Source organism: Castor canadensis, chromosome 2 (genome assembly GCF_047511655.1).
Source record: "Castor canadensis chromosome 2, mCasCan1.hap1v2, whole genome shotgun sequence".
Lineage (NCBI taxonomy): Eukaryota > Metazoa > Chordata > Mammalia > Rodentia > Castoridae > Castor > Castor canadensis.
The window spans coordinates 108,284,054-108,300,018 of NC_133387.1; the positions used below are offsets into that span (position 1 = coordinate 108,284,054).

A 15,965-nucleotide genomic window follows, 5' to 3' on the forward strand; every position below is an offset into this window, starting at 1 on the left:
GCTTAGTTCTTTCTGGCTTTAGTCTGAGACACATGCCTCTTTCTGGATCCAAAGGCCCTTTCTTCCATTCCCTCTTTGCCTAACTTGCCATGTTTGAGGTTCCAGAACTCTACTGGGGCATTATCACTACCACCTTGAATGCCATCAAGCCTGTTTCTCACCTCAGGACTCTGGAACTAGGCTGTACATCTCTGGTTTAGAGAGTTCAAAGATCTTAAATATTTGGAATAGCACACATTATTCCTGCTTCATGGGGTGGGTTGGCATGCAGTCCTTCGAGGGTTGATCACAGGTTCCAGTTCTGCCTTCCAGGCTATGCCAGCATGCACCATAGTGGCACAGGTGAGTAGAAGTGAGGGTCATGGCTGGTTCAGAGCATCTAATTCTCAGGATGCCATTCACTGAATCATTGCCAATATTTGAGATGGTGCCCAGGCTTATAGTGGGTCATTCCATTATTCTGTTCATTTATTGATTCATTACTGAGAAATTCATTTGCATGATACATTTCCAATAACGACTTTTTGCACTTAGTGCCCTCTTTGTGCCAGGGACTTCCCCTGCCAGAAGGACACTAGTGAAAGGTGCATAGTTACCACTGGCACTATGCTTACAGTCCAAAGGGGAGACAGATGTTAATCAATTTATTACTAATTAAAAATTGGAGTCTATCAGATTCTCTGCTTTCAGTTGAATGAGCCTGCTAGCTCATGTTTGGATCATCGAATTCCTCATCATCACAGAATCCTGTTTCTTGACCTGACATCCAAGTCCTGCTCATACATTCCCCTTGGTGAAGTTTCTGAATGACAAAGCTATGCTGTCTTGCCCCAGAGGCTGGGTTCTCCAGGATCATTCATCCACTCCATGTCTATGTGACATGTGTGGCTGCCATTCTTCTGTGAGGGAGCACACAGACAGGGGACATTTGGAGGCTGTGCTAAGGTGATCTGTTCACAGTATTGGGTCAGCCAGGACCACCACACTAGGACCAGGGCAGCTTCTACAGCTGTAAGAAGACCATAGGTCGACAGAGCCAGGAAATGTGGGAGTGAGTTCCTGTCCCAAGAATTCTAGGGGTCAATGCCAGCATGAAAACACTCCCTCCACTTTTAGTTAATATCTGAAAACCTGCATGTCTTGAGACAACTAAATGTAATGTCTGACTCTAGACTCCTAAAGGAGTCTTCCCTAATGGAGGGGAAAGAAACACTATTATCAGATCAATTGACAAAAACTTGAGTGCAGCCTAGATTAGATACAAATGTCTTATCAAAATAAATTCATAAATTTGGTAACTATATTGTGGTTAAGTAAGATAATACCCCTATTCTTAAGAAAGATACATCCACGTGCAGAGGAGTAAGGGACCATGGTGTTTGGAACTTACCCAGGAATGATTCAGAAAAAAAAATATGTCTAAGTATGTAGGAGAGTTTCACATTATCTATAAAATTCTCACAACCTGTCAGGCTTTCTGGTTGCACAGGTGTGGATTGCTGATTGGAGCCTACAGTGAAGCTAAAAGTTTCAAAACTTTTAAGCTGGTGAGAAGTTGACCCAAACAGTTTTCTCTTCTTAAATTTTCTTTTGAGTCCTTTCTCTACAGTAAGAATCCTTTGCACCTTTCCTCTAGGATCCTTTCACATTCCTCTCTCTGAATTTTCATCTTCTGCTTTCTGATGTTGGACCAATGGCCAGAAATCTTAGCGAGGCCTGATAATGATGATCTTTTCATTGGTGGGAAAAACCATTGCTAGAAGCAAGAGCTATAAAAGAGATGGCTACTAAGAGCTTTGGGACAATACCTGGCTTTTAATCTTTGCCCTGCACTTACCAGCTACTTGACCTTCTGGAAGTTACTTTAACTTCATGGAGTCAGTTTCCCAGGTTGTCCAGTGGGTATCTCTGTGTAACAACCTCAGAGGGCCGGAGTGGGTGTTAAATACAATGATTCATAAAAGTTTCACACAAAGTGTCTGCTCAATGAAGGGAAGTTATTGTAACTGTTTTTCTAACTCCAAGACACAGGGGGGAAAAAAAACTTAATTATCATCATCTCATCCGTATTCGATATGATACAGACACTAAGAATCACACTGAAGGCGATGGTTTCCATGAACTTAGGAGCCCGACCAGCAGCCACTTTATGTTCCAGGTAAGACCTCTTTGAATCCCCAGGACATCACTTTCCAGGAGGCATTGTTTGGACACTGAGACTTGGCTGCGTGCGTCTAGAAAAAAAAAAAAAAATGCAGGGCCTCCAACTCCTCCCGTCGTCCCATACTCACACGCAGACAAGTAAACTGAGGCTCAGAGAGGAGGTGAGGCCCCAAATCTGGCTGGTTGTGAGCAAACCCAGGTTTCCTTTTCCCAGGGCGGGGACCGCCAACTCACGACAAGCGGGTCTGGCAGCCGCAGCCCATCCGCTGGTCCTTCTGCTGCGCCCTGGTTGAAGGATTTGGATGTACAGTTAACACTTTTTTTGGAGTTTCAAACAATCCGCTTTGCAAATTGCCTTTCGGGACAGGTCCGATTTGTCTTTCGCTGGCGGGGCCGCGGGAGCCTCGGTTGTCGCTGTCGCGATCCGGTGTCCCGGGGTCCCGCGGGGCGGAAAAGGGGGTGGGGAGGAGGTCTCCGCGCGCTGGCCCGGAGCGTGAGCCTCCGGGAACCTCCGGTCCCCGCAGCCAGCCAGCCGCTGGGCCCGCGCCCCCCGCGCCCCCCGCGCCACGCCCTGCGCCCAGGCCGCGGCTCCTCCCGCGCTGGCGGCTGCCGAGCGGTCCGGGAGGCGGCGGCGGGAGGAGGAGCAGGAAAAGCGGCCGGGGGAGGAGGAGGCGGAGGCGGCGGCGGCGGCGGCGGAGGCGGGGAGGGCGGGCGGGGCCGCGAGAGTTTAAAGCCCATCGAGGGGGTGGGGAGGCCGGGAGGAGGCAGGAAGGGAAAGGAAGGGAAGGGAGCTGCGGCGCTCGGAGACCCGCCGGAGCCCAAAGTTTCCGCGCAGCCCTTGGGCAGCGGCGGCGGCGGGGCGTCCGGGACCGTCCTGCGTGCCGTCTTCGCCCCGCGGAGGGAACCCCGCGCCCGCTGCAGGCTTCGCTGAGTGTAGCGAGCGGCCACGCGGAGGCGGCGAGGAGCGGCCCCGCGGCAGGTACGGAGTTGGGCGGGGAGCGCGGCGGCAAGTTACTTTGTGGCCCGGGCCGGCCGGGCGGGTCCCCGCGGCGTCATTGTCTGCGCGCTGGCCGGCCGCGGCCGGGGACGCCGGGGCCCGCGGAGGCGCGGCGGGCGGAAGGGCGTCGCCTCTGGGTTGGGGGCTCCGAAGCCCCTGGCCCACGGTGGGCGACGTTGGAAGGCGGGATCGGGGCTGCGGGTGCGCGGCACAGGCGGCCGGGCGCCCCGCTGGGCTCTCTCCGCTGCGCTCCCGACCCCTGGGGGGAGGTGTGGAGCCCCAGCGGCGCATTCTTGAACCATCTTGTCAGACGCGGACGGCTCGGGGGCTTGGGGTGGGGGCTGCGGTCATGGCCACGCTCTTGGGGACCGTCGCCCCGGAGGGTGGGCGCCCGGGCGCCCCTGGAGCCCCGGGTGCTCCTGCTGCGCGCGGCGGGGCTTCGGCGCGCGCGCCCAGGCGGGCGGGGCAGCGGTGCCAGACACTCCCAAGTTCCGAGCGCGGCCGGGCCTCGGACGGAGGATCTTTTTTTTCTTCTTCTTTTTTTTGGTTCAGTTGGTGGCCCTGTTACCGGCCGCTGGGGCCTTACCACTAAGTTGAGGGCTCGCGAACTAGCCGCCCGCCAGCCGTGGAAACGTGATAAGAGCGGTACCGTTTGCAGAAGGAAATTTCTGATGCAACTCTCCGCCTTTGCTGATTGCCTCTCCAAACGCCTGCCTGGCGAGGGCCCTCGAGCATGTGCGTTATGGAAATGAGGGTATTCTTTACTTTTTATTGTGTTCGTCTTTTCTTGGGATTGGAACGAACGCGAACTTCTTGTTTGCTTTGACCGAAACGTTGGGTAAAAGTAAGGGAAGCCACAGGTGATTTTTTTTTTTTTTAAACAAACAGGGTCCTGGATCTTTAGGATGCGTTTGAAAGAACGTTTTCTTGCAAACGTTTCATTCAAGAGATGCAAAGAAAAGACCAAAACAAGTAGCACTCGGGAGTAAATATGCGTTATTGCACAACTTTCTCTTTGCCGCTGTTTTAAAAGGCCAGGCCCAGAAGACTTTGTTTCAGAAAATGCTGATTCAGCCGTTTGGAGCCCCTGAGTTCCAGAAATGGAGCTCTATTTAACGTTTCACTCCTCTTTACCAAGAACTCACGTCGTGAGCGCAGCAACAGGGTTTACAGCCTAGGGTTTACACTACAGTGCTGGTAATATTTTAACAAGAGTTGACTTAGAGCTGCTCTTTCCAGGTAGAAGCTAGGTTTGTGCAACAGAGCGAATTCTGGCTCAGGCAATGGTATTTTACTGAAATCAAGCGTGCTTCCAGGAATGATTCTTGATGTCTAGGTTTTTCTGTTCAAAATCAAAACTCTAAGATTACAGCACACCTTATTTGAGTTTTACTGGGAGCACTTGAAAGAGAAGGAGTACACAGGCCAATCCCCAGATTACAGGGAGGGAATTTGAGGACAGACAGAGTTACACGCCCAGCAGGCAGTTGCAGTAACTGAGAAGTGTGGCCATTGATACTTCGGTAGCATTTCACAGTTTACAAGGCACTTTCAAAAGCCTTGTTGCTTTTAATCCAGCGCGTAGCCCCCCTGATCCCCATTTTACAGGTCTGGAGACCAAGGCTCAGGAACTTAATTGCCATGCCTCAGGTCATTTGGGTTGGCAAATGACAAAGCTGTTACTAGAACCTAACTAAGCTTTGGGTTCCTTTGAGTCCTGTGTGTTTTATGTTTTTGCAAAAGTACACCCACTTCTGAAAGAGAAATGACCTTGGAGGAGGTCTGAGTTGCTGATCACACACCCTGAGAATTTGGAGGCTCTGGGATGGGTTCATGTCCAGTGGCTTCCAACCTTCAAGATTAATGCCATATATAGGTCAAATCATTTTGAGATTTGTAAATGATACTTGAATACACATTTATTTGGTGAAGAAACTTTGATATTCATGAAATTCTGAGTTTGAATTGCTTTATTGCACTTACAACAGAACAGCTGCCTACTGCTACACTCATCTGCAGCACATCACCTGTATTGCTTTTGGGGTAGCTATTGGATTGATCAAAATGGTTTTCATTTGTGCTAGGAAAACAGCTGGTCATGTGTGTGATGACTCACTGTTCAGGGTTTTATACAGTGATAGCTGTCCAACTTGGAACTCAGGGCAGTCCTGGGTCAGTTTTTGGTGCCCAGTTCTATGTCCACTCTCTCTAGTGAGAGGAAAGAGCCACGTGATAATCTAAGATCTAGCTCAGGACTTTCAATGCTTATGTTCTGGCTGGGTCAGAGATTCTACAATGTATAGACACCAAACTCATGTTTCAACAAAGAGATCTATGGTGCCTTTTGGCTTCCTCTTAGAGCTGTACAAATTCTTGGTTTCTTAAGAATTTCTTAAGTTGAAGCCTTCAGGTACCGATTTTAGATCTTTTTAAAAAAGATGTTAGCATTCAAAGCTAGGTGTTTCCCTGCAGGCACTGCTTTGGCTGCATCCCACAGACTTTGATGGGGTAGTCATTATTTTCTGATGGAATCAGTTTAGAAGTAAGAGAGTTTATGGAAGAAATTAAAGCAGTCAAGTTACCTGGTGAAGTTTGGCAAAAAACAAAAAAAAGTGCTTTGGGATTTTTGATTCTATTCTTTAGAGTCTGCATGCTAATGGGTGTATGACTGTTCTGATCTGTTTATGCACTGGGTGATACTAGATTTGCATTAATATTTGAACTGTACACTTTTAGGGGGGCTGTATCTGCTCTCCTTCTTGGCCAGGACACCTCACTTTAGACTGCCTTCCCTGAGTCAGAGGAGCACTTCTGAATTTATTTCTGAGGAATGAACGTTCCTGGCACTTGTCTTCCAGGGGCTTTTATCCACATTTATAATGATCACAGGGGCTGATAACTGAGGAAAGATGAAAGCAGGAAGGTTAAAATGAGATACAGAAAGGCAGATTGACGCCTCTTTAATTTTTTTTGGTGGTACTGGGGTTTGAACTGAGAGCTTCATGCTTGTGAGGCAGGCACTCTTCCTCTTAAACCACACCTCCAGCCCTTTTTTCTCTGGTTATTTTAGAGATGGGGGTCTTACTTTTCGCCAAGGCTGGCCAGGACTGCCGTCCTTCTATTTTATGCTTCCCACTGTAGCTTGGATGACAGGTGCATGCCACCACACCCAACTTTTTTCTGTTGAGATGGGGGTCTTGTGAATTTTTGTTGGCCTGGGCTAATCTGAAATTGCAATCCTCCCAATCTCAGCCTCTCAAGTAGCTAGGATCACAGGATTGAGCAACTGGTGAGTGGCTTGACAGTTCTTTTTTAAATAATGTAATGAAAACTGGTGTGATTATTCTTTGGGATGTCAACAAGATCCCTTTTCTAGGGTTATCAAAAATCATGCCAGAGTTAGCAGTGAGGACTTCTCTTCTTTGAGATTTCCTTTTTCCCTCTGCTAGAATGTTAATACTTTTCAGCCATCTACTTTACATGTAGATTTGGGGAAGATTTTCTTTGATTGTTCAAACCCTAAATTTGAGGAGCTTGTTATTTGATCTGGGCACAGCAACACAGTAGACTTGGTTGTTAACACCCAGTGGGGCACTGGGAATAGTGCCTATAGGGCCTTTCCACTATATAGCTTCCTTCTTGTTTTGTTTGACCAAGGACTCAGCCAACAGATAATTCCATGATGTCCACTGCCTCCATTTGACTCTTCGTACCAGTATTTACTAACTCATTGAGCCTGAACTACCTCACCCCTTCTGTAGAATGGAAGTTAGAGGAGTGCTTACCTCTGAATACTGTGAAGGTAGAGTAACATTAGATTTGTGTGAGAGTGATTGGTACAGCATGTGGGACTTGCTCACTTTGGTGGCACAGTAGTGCTCACTCAACCTGGTCTTAGAGCAGTTGGTGTGCTTGATCTTTCTGTTTCCTGTTCACATCCAAGTTCTCTTAGAAAGGAGACCTTGTTTTGCATATTTTTGTTCTTCAGAACTTTGTGCCTGTTCATTGTGCAAAACCTTGTTGAATTGAGGTGAATATTCTTTGGGCCACAGTCATAGTTAATAATCCTTTTCTTGCCTATATTTAGACAAGGATATTTAGCTAGGATGCTAGCAGTGAAGGGCTATGGTACACCATAGACTTCACTTGACTGCAAACCATTTGAGATGATCAAAGTGTATAGTGGGTGTCAAAAATTGTTTTCCTAAGACCTAGAGCAAAAGATGCAAAGAACCTAGGGTCTTGAATGTACTAGGCAAGCGTTCTACCACTGAGCTTGCAGGATGAAAGCTTGGGATGAGCTTGGGTGTGCACCCTGGTGAGTGTCTCCGAGTCCCATCTATGGGGCTCCCTCAAGTCCTTGCAGGATTTTGAGCAGCCGTCTTTCCTTTTAACAAGGGTACATGGCACAGAAAGAGTTCAGTGTGTGTTGGTCCTTATCACACCATAATTGTCACCACAGCTAACATACAGTTGGGGGCTTGGGATCCTTGCTTGCTCTTGCAGGGCAAGTAGAGTTGCATTGTAGGGTGCTGTCTATCTGCTCCATCTGTGCACCACCTGTGGAGTCTTTGACAAAGGATGAACCATGCTTGATGCCTGCACATCCCCTCATTGCCTTCTCTTGTCTTGTCACATGGGAGCCAACAGCCAGGAACCTTCAGGGCTACTTAGCACAAGCTGTCAGGATCTCCCTTGAGGCCCCATTTCTTCACTTGTCTGATAAGCAAGTCCTTTGGTTCGCTTATTTAATTTTTAGTTTCTTTCTTTTTTTTCCCTGTTTCTTTTTCTTTGTTTTTGTGGTGCTGGGGATAGAACCCAGGACCTTTCTCATACTAGTCAAGCGCTTTACCACTGAGCTGCATCTCCAGCCCCTTATTAAATTTTTCTTTTTAGGTTTCATCTTTGAGAGTGAATAGGTGATAGCTTCCAACTGAATTTCCCTTTAATATAAAAACCTTTACAATACCACAAATCTAAGACAGGTTGAGTATCCCTAATCTGAAAAAAAAAAAAAAATCCCAATGCTCTAAAATCTGAAACTTGGAATGGTGTCTTGATGTTATAAGTGGAAAATTCTATCTGTTGAAACTTTATTTCAGGCACAAAAATTATTAAAAATATTGTGTGTAATACCTTCAGACCATGTGTGTACAGTATGAAAGAAGCAAACAGATTTTGTGTTTTTAGGCCTGGATTTCATCTGCAAGATAGCTCATGTGTATGCCAATATTCTAAAATCAAAACAGAAACAAAACCAAAACACTCAAATTTGATACATTCCTGATTCCCCAGGATTTCAGAAAAAGATTACTAATCTGTAGCAATAATTTTTAGGATTCCCTGTTGTAAGAAACTCCATGATCAAAAGCTGTAATGAGTTGAGTATAACTTTTAGATTTAGAGGTTCAAACATGGTTTTGTTGGGAGGACAGGTACCCTACCCTGAATCTGGGCTCTGCTAGGAAGTCTTCAGATGGTCTTCATGTTGGTTGGGAGGTACAGCCTGGTGACTCCAAGGGCCTTCTAATTGTCCCTGTGGGTGACTTCAGCCAGAGCCAGGCGGCATCCATCTTTCCACCCTGGCCTCATATGGCCCAACCCAGGCTGCGGTGTATTTGTTCCCAGAGAGCCTCTGGGTTGCCATTTCTGGGGAGCTGCCTGTTCTCTTTCGATGAAAATTGTGTGGATCTCACAGAAACTGCTCCAGAATGTTCCTAGAGAGAAGAGAACGTTATGCACTGTGGCCTGCATCTCCTTATTGGGGTGATGGAGCCTAGGAGGAGGGGTCAGGTGAAAAAGAGAGCTTCGTGCTTCCTTGTTGGGTCATCCCTAGACAGCAGGCCTTGCCTGGCCCTTCTCTGCACTCTGGGGCTTGCAGGGCTGAGAGTGGACACAGGACAGGCAGCCCCTGTCAAGGGCCTCACTCCCCAGCTGGGCACTGTCCCTCGTGGTCCTGGCCTGTCCTCACCATGTGAGCATCTCTGTTCTGGCTTTGTAATTCCTCAATTCCCTGGGCAGACTTTCTCCCCCTGCCCCCAACTTAATTTGATTTTTAAAACTGTGTTTGGTATCATATTTCTAAACAGAGACCTAAATAATTCATTGCACCCTCCCTGAGCCCACTCTTTCACGCTCTTCTTTGATTTCCCTCTGTAGGAGGTGAAGATTTTGCCCTATTACCCCATTCTACAATTATTCATCCTCATCATCTCTTTTGGTAAAGTTGGCAGTCCTCTAAAGCCTCTTCATATCTGAGCATATAGTAGACTGTGAAAACTTTATCATGTAGGACATTTTGTTTTTCCCTTGGAGTCATTTTGCTTAGGTGTTTCTGTGTCCTTATCACCTTCACTTACCCCAGACTTGTGTGAATCACAGATGCATTATGTCATCTACCAGTTTTATCTTTTGCAAGCCATCTTCCAGGTGCCCTTTGGCCATGCAGCTGCTCCTGTACAGACCTCAGCTTGGAAATCTCCATCATCCTGGAAGTGCCTGTGCTTTTCTCTTGGGTCTCATGCCCTGCACTTTTTTTGGTTTATTCACAGAATTCGATGGAAATATTCTACAATAGCTTCCAAAACCAGAGGATCTAGATGTAAATTTGTGAGGTCGTGCATGTATGAAAGTGTTCTTAGCCTAACCTCACTGTTTGAATATAAATTAATTTCAAAATTTCTCTCAAAAATTCGAAGGCTGCAAGTGTCTTTAGGCAGCAGGGGGTCGAGAATGAAGCTTATCTGATTCTTAATTCTTTGTATGAAAGAATACCAGTGCGTTGTATTTTGTTTTTTTTTTTTTCTCTTTTGTTTGGTTTTGTTTTTGTCATGTCTGGAAGCTTCTGGGTATTCTTTTTGTGTGTGTGTTCTGAAGTTCTTTCAGGCTACGAATCTGTTTTTGAATTATTTAACTTCTTCTTTTCCCCTTTCTTCTGTTTTTCGAGAGTGGCTATTTGGTTTTTAGCTTGCTGGACTGTATCTCTTATTTTTGATCTACTGTTCTATGTGGTTTTAGGATTTGGGTTATCACCTCAATTTAACTTTTTAAACTTTCTATTGAATTTTAAGATTCTATTTCAATTTTTAATTTCCAATGACCTATTTCTTCTTTGATTTTTAATATATATATTTAAAAAATACATTTAGTTTAGAGCAGGCTTAGGTTGACAGTACACTTGAAGGGAATGCACAGAGATTTCCCCTAGTTCCCCTCCCCCACTGTTCCTCACTATGCCAAATCCTGCAGCAGAGTGGTGCATTTGTTGCAGTCAGTTAACCTGTGTGGACACATTACTGACACCTGAGGCAAGTATTCTTTTTTTAAGGCCCTAACATTCTAATTTTATAGATAATTTTTAAACTTTCCCTGCATAGTTTTTCCTGTCCAATTTTAAATTTTGTTTTACTTTTCATTTTCTGCTTTTCACCTGGCTTACCTGGAAATCAGGCAAAGGCTTGTGTGTGTGTGTGTGTGTGTGTGTGTGAAGGAGGGTAGCTAAGCCCCTGAGGGGCAGGAAGGAGGGGCCCTACTGAGGCTCAAGGAACCAGTGAAGCTGGGACTGTAGCCTCAGGACATTGCTGGGGAGGGTAGGGCTGGAGGACCTATCTCTCAGCGGGGCATCTGTGCTATTTACTTCTGTAACTGGTAGGCAGGCCTCTTGGTTTCAGGAAGATTGTTAGGGTACCATGAAGGCTGGACAGAGGTAGCTGAGGCTCACCTGTGGGAAGTTGGAAGTGTTTTCTGTCCCCCTCTCTTTCTTGGTAAAGACTTTGCATGGACATCTGAGGCCTTTTCATCCACTTCAGAAGCACATGGTTGAAAAGTGAGCCAAAGCATTGACCCGGCATTGACTAACACCTGGGGTGTTGGGACACCACCATACCCATGCCTTCAGGTTCTTCTAAACGTTGGTTCTGGGAGCTCGTGCTTGACCCACCTTTCTCTAGCCTGGCATCAGAGGTTTGGCTGTGTCTGCTGACCTACCCCTGTCTAGAGATCTGTTTCACTGCGTCTGGAAAAGAAGCCCTAGCACTTGCCTGTCTGAGGTCACTGGAGAGGACCTGGGCTCTCATGATTACACTTCCTTTTGCTGTAAACCCTAACTTTGCTCCATTTCCAGAAGTAAACTGTGGTTCTAGTTCCCAAGATACCAAGTTTTATCTCTGTTTTCTGGCTTAGCTTTCATTTCTTATGCATTTGCTAAGTCAGTTATCCCATGTCCACTGCCTTTTAAAGATGTAATAGAGCAAGATGTGTGTCCAGTAGGTCACAAGGCACAAGCCTGGAGGGCGGGTGTGATATTCGGGCATAAGAGGTTGCCCTCCAGGCTGGAAGCAGCCAAGCAGGGAGGGCTGGGGACACATAAGCCACCTTTGCAGGCTTGACTGCAGAGCCGGGTCACCATGTCAGAATGACAGACAGATTCTCCCTGCCAGTACCTTGCTCTGGGCTTTGGATGAGTTACCTAATCTTGATGCCCTTGATTTCTTCTAGAATCTCTGGGTTGGATTCTTGCTTCCATCTGTATTTTGTGCACCATGAGGTTCACCCTGCAACTTTCCCATGTTTGGTGATGGGGAATGGGGATGTCTGGGAACGCATTAGGTTGGATGTAGTTTCCTGGTCTGGGGGAGGGCTTTCTGCCTTCAATTTAGGCTTACCACTCTGTTGGTGGTTACTCTCAGAACCTGCTTAAATCTGCTTTTGTTTGACTGACTTTACAATGTTGAAATTTTGGGGGCACAACCACCTTAGAATACCTGCTTTCTTGGGTGAACATCTTTGGTTTCCCCAGCCCCTTCTTCTGGAGTGTTTAGGGACCTGAGCTGGCTTCCTAGCTTGCTGGCTGTGGCAGCATTTTGCTGTTTTGTGCAAATGCCCAGACAGTGCCCAGACAGGGTTGTAGAAGCTCCCTGCCTCCCTTCCAGATGGTAATGCAGTAAGGTACCTCTGTCTTCAAACCCGTTGTTCCCTGTTGACTGGCACTGTACTTACTGCCACCTACAATATCTAGCTTTCCCCACCATGTTTTCTGCTAGAGGGGAGTGTAAAATCTGCTTACTAGCTCAGTGTCCTTGTAAAAGTGTAAAAGCCACAAATAATATGTCTAAACCTTCTTTTTCTTTTTTTTTTTTGCATGCTGGTGTTTATATACAGTTGGCTTTCTATATTTGTGGATTCTGCATCCACAAATTCAACTAACTGTGGGTCAAAAATATTTTTAAAAAACCCTGCTTCTGTATTGAACATGTAGACTTTTCTTGTCATTATCCCTAAACAGTACAGTATTAACACCTGTTTGCATAGCATTTATATTGTCCCAGGTATTATAAGCAATCTAGACATGGTTTAAAGCACACGGGAGGATGTGTATAGGTTATATGCAAATGTTATTTTATGTAAGGGACTTGAGCATCCGTGGATAATGATAACTGTGGGGTTAATTGAACTAATTGCCAGAGGATACGGAGAGACTACTGTGTGTGTGTGAATGTGTGGGTTTGTGTAAAATCACAAATATCTCCTAACCTTTTTTTGCTTCCTTTGTTGCAGGCTTGTGTGTGCGTGTGCATCAAGTGCCTAGTACACAGCAGATGCTTGATACACAGTATATATTATTTTCTTAGCGAACTGTCTATGTAAATGGAACCGTACTTTCTCCTTGATGTTTAATAGCATCATGCCTGTGGCTTCCAGGAGCCTCTCCCTTTCTGGTTTGTTCGTTCTCTGACATTTTGGGGGAGGGCTATGAGCCCACAGTGATCCTAGAAACCCAGAACTAGCTGGCTTTGGTCACTCAGATCCTCCTCCTCCTGCGGGTCACGACAATATTCCGGCTAGATGCATGCCTGACTTCTGGTAGACCCATCAACCGGCCCCGTGCTCCCCATGTGGTTTAACGGGTGGACATGGAGGACTTTCGGCGTCATGAGAGCGGCCAGTGTGCGTGTTCTTGCCCATCAGGGCGGAGTGGGCCTATGGGGGAGGGGACGAAGCAGTGCAGGGAGCAAGAGGTTCTTCAGGGTTGCCATGAGAACCAGGGATCCGGGGATTGGGCAGCAGAGGGCCCCCGCTGGGCCTCGGGGCGTGGCTGCGTCACATGGGTTTGGTCCTGGGGTTCCCATAGTGCGCAAGGACCCGGCCGCATCCCTCGTCCTCCTGGTCCTCAGGGGTGTCCATCCCCTGGAAGCTGAGAAGCACGGTTGAGGACCAGGGGCCCGCGCAGCCGGACAGGCCTCTGGGCACCTGTGCAGCGATGGGGGTGGGTCCAGTCGGGCATGATCGGGAGGCGGGGCGGTATCGCACCCTTGCCGGGATGGCGTCCCTGCAGGCGGTATTGGTTCGCTTAGCGTGTTAGAGCGCGTTCGCCAGGCGTGTGCGGTGGCTCCGGTCCCCCCTGGTTTGGTTTTCCGCGCGCTGCAGGCCCCTGGCTGGGGCGGAGCCGTGGAGAACCAGCGCGAGCCGCGCGTCCGGGCGCTGTCCATGCGGAGCGCTGTCCACGCGCTGGGCACTGCCGGGCTCGGGAGCTGTCCCTGGGCCGGTAGCGCGCACGCAGCGACCCCGTGCGGTGGAGGCTGCGCTAGCCGCTTCTCCAGGTACGCAGGTGGGCTCCGCCATCGGGGTGTGCTGAGGGGGCTGGGGGTAAGGGGAGATCGGCCAAGGTCACGGTGGTCAGTCGGAAAGGGTCAGCCTACCGGATGCGAAAAGGCCTTCGCAATCCGGAGTTCGCCCCGAAGCTCGCGAACGCGAACAGCTGGCGGTCTCGGGCCGCGCTGTTCCGCTGCTGCCTGCTGCCGGCTCGCCTGCAGTCCGGGATCGCGAGAACCTCTGTTGATGTTAGCTGTAGGACAGTATTATGTAACGATTTTTAATCTTAATCATTTAATATTATGTAACAAGTAGTAACTGTACCTACGTAAACCTGTAACTGCAACTCGGAGATGTAGCATCCGCTCTTAGCCAAGTGGTGGGTAGAGATGTGGGAACCAGCTTGGGAAATGAACAGATACACGGGCATCCGGGGTAACTGGACCTTTTTTCTCTGTTAAAAATGGAATACCAAGGTCTGCCCGGTAAACCTTGATGGTGTGTAGTCTGTTATAAAATCCTTTTGGATAAACATATCTTGTGGTATTGAATCTTCATCCATAAAAACCTTCTACTCTATTGAAGGAAAATATCAATTAATGAGAATTGAGTGATGAAAATTTTTGTCATCAGTTTATGGTTTTTTTTATGGAGTTCACCGAATTGAGTGTACACATACACACACACACACACACACACACACACACACACACACACACATCTTCCTAGCCCTGGATGTTCGAAAAAATAGTCTGATCACCTGTTTATACGTTGACTGCCCCTTCCATCAGCTGCCATTTTTCTGTTAATGGCAGGAGTCCCTGACAATGTATTGATAAGCGATGTGAACAGAGGAGCAGGCACACAGGTAGCTGTTGGCTGGGGACACTGCTGTCTGTCCTAAGAAAGGGTTTCATTCCTAAATCAATGAGTAAAAACTGGGTGTTTTTCATTGTTGGTCTCATTAAGTCTGAAACACAATGAATGACTGTGGGATTTTGACCTGTTGGTGACCAGAGAGCTCCGGTATTGCCTTTATTCTACTGCATGTCTCTGTTCTTTTGCTTCCAGCACCATTGGCTGTCCTTGTTTGCAGTGGGGACACACATTGCCCCTTTAGCCCGGGCTCCCTGTGGTCAGCATATTGGATGAGGATGGGGGAGGTGGTGGGCAAAGAGAGATGGGCTTATTGGGATTTTCTTCTCCATCAGTCCAGAGAAGGAAGGCACAAAAGGACACTTCATATTTAAGTTCTAGGCAACTATGGCTGGAAGCATGGTTTAATTGTGGGTTGGGGTGTGAGATTGTGGTTTAGACTTAGAGTTGAAACCCTGTCATCCTTCTTGCCCCTCCCCATATCTGGAACCATGCAACTATTCTGCAGATGTTGTATGGGACTGTAAAAGAAGGCATAGAGATAGATGGAGTTCATATCAATTTCACTACTGGTTTAAAGTGGGTAGGAGAAGTTCTAGATTAGTAGAGTAAAAAATGCAAGTTATTTTTATTCCTACATCCTCTCCTAAGGATTTCCATCTACCAGTCACTCCTCCAGCAGTCGTGTAATTACCACTCAGAACTGGGCTTCTGAACTTTCAGAGAATACAACTTCTTTTGAATTTTAGAATTCAGGTGGCATTCAGGCAGCAGTCTGAATTCACTGATGCTCAACTCTTGTGGTCCCCCAAAAGCCTGCAGCTTCTTGGTGAATGTACTTGACTTAGTAAGAATGTCTTAAGAGACACACATGGACTAGCACAGTTTCACATTCTTTCTAGGTTTGGGCGACCAGTGATTTCAAAGTGTGACCTCTGAACACCCACTGCTCCATGCGTGTCCTCAGACCCCACTTGGCTCTATGCAGCCTGCTTGCTGGGCCTGGAAAGTGGAATCCACCATCTCTCTGTGAGGCCACACACCAAGTGATTCTTAATGGACACAACGCTGGGCAAGAGATGCTGTGTTCTGGGCCTTGTAACCACTTGGGCTTCTGGTGATTAGGTCAGAAAGTTGGCAGCTCCTGTCTGGCAGAGCTGATGTCTAACTGGAGGGACAAGGGCAGAATGAGGGGTGGCATGGAGGCAGTCTGAGCCCTGTGGGCCCTGGGAGGTCTGGGAACATGTGTCATAAGAGGCCTTGTTCTCTCGATTCCATCATACTTTAAAAAAGGAGCTGGCACAATCCCCGGGGCTCACTCGGCTCCACCCGGTGCAGG

The 15,965-nt window shown here is 47.6% G+C and overlaps 1 protein-coding gene across 7 annotated transcripts in view; it reads left to right on the forward strand.

The window, feature by feature from the left end:
- The first annotated feature begins 2,918 nt into the window (after positions 1–2,918).
- Positions 2,919–15,965, forward strand: part of Grb10 (growth factor receptor bound protein 10) — a 170,812-nt gene continuing 157,765 nt past the window's right edge. For 5 of the 7 annotated variants that reach the window (XM_020185877.2, XM_020185876.2, XM_020185880.2 and 2 more), the window contains exon 1: positions 2,919–3,142. The gene's annotated coding sequence lies outside the window, so the exon portion shown is untranslated. Of the gene's footprint in view, positions 3,143–13,237; positions 13,425–15,965 lie in introns of those variants that run through there. The other 2 variants (XM_074065501.1, XM_074065496.1) reach the window with 2 other exon arrangements.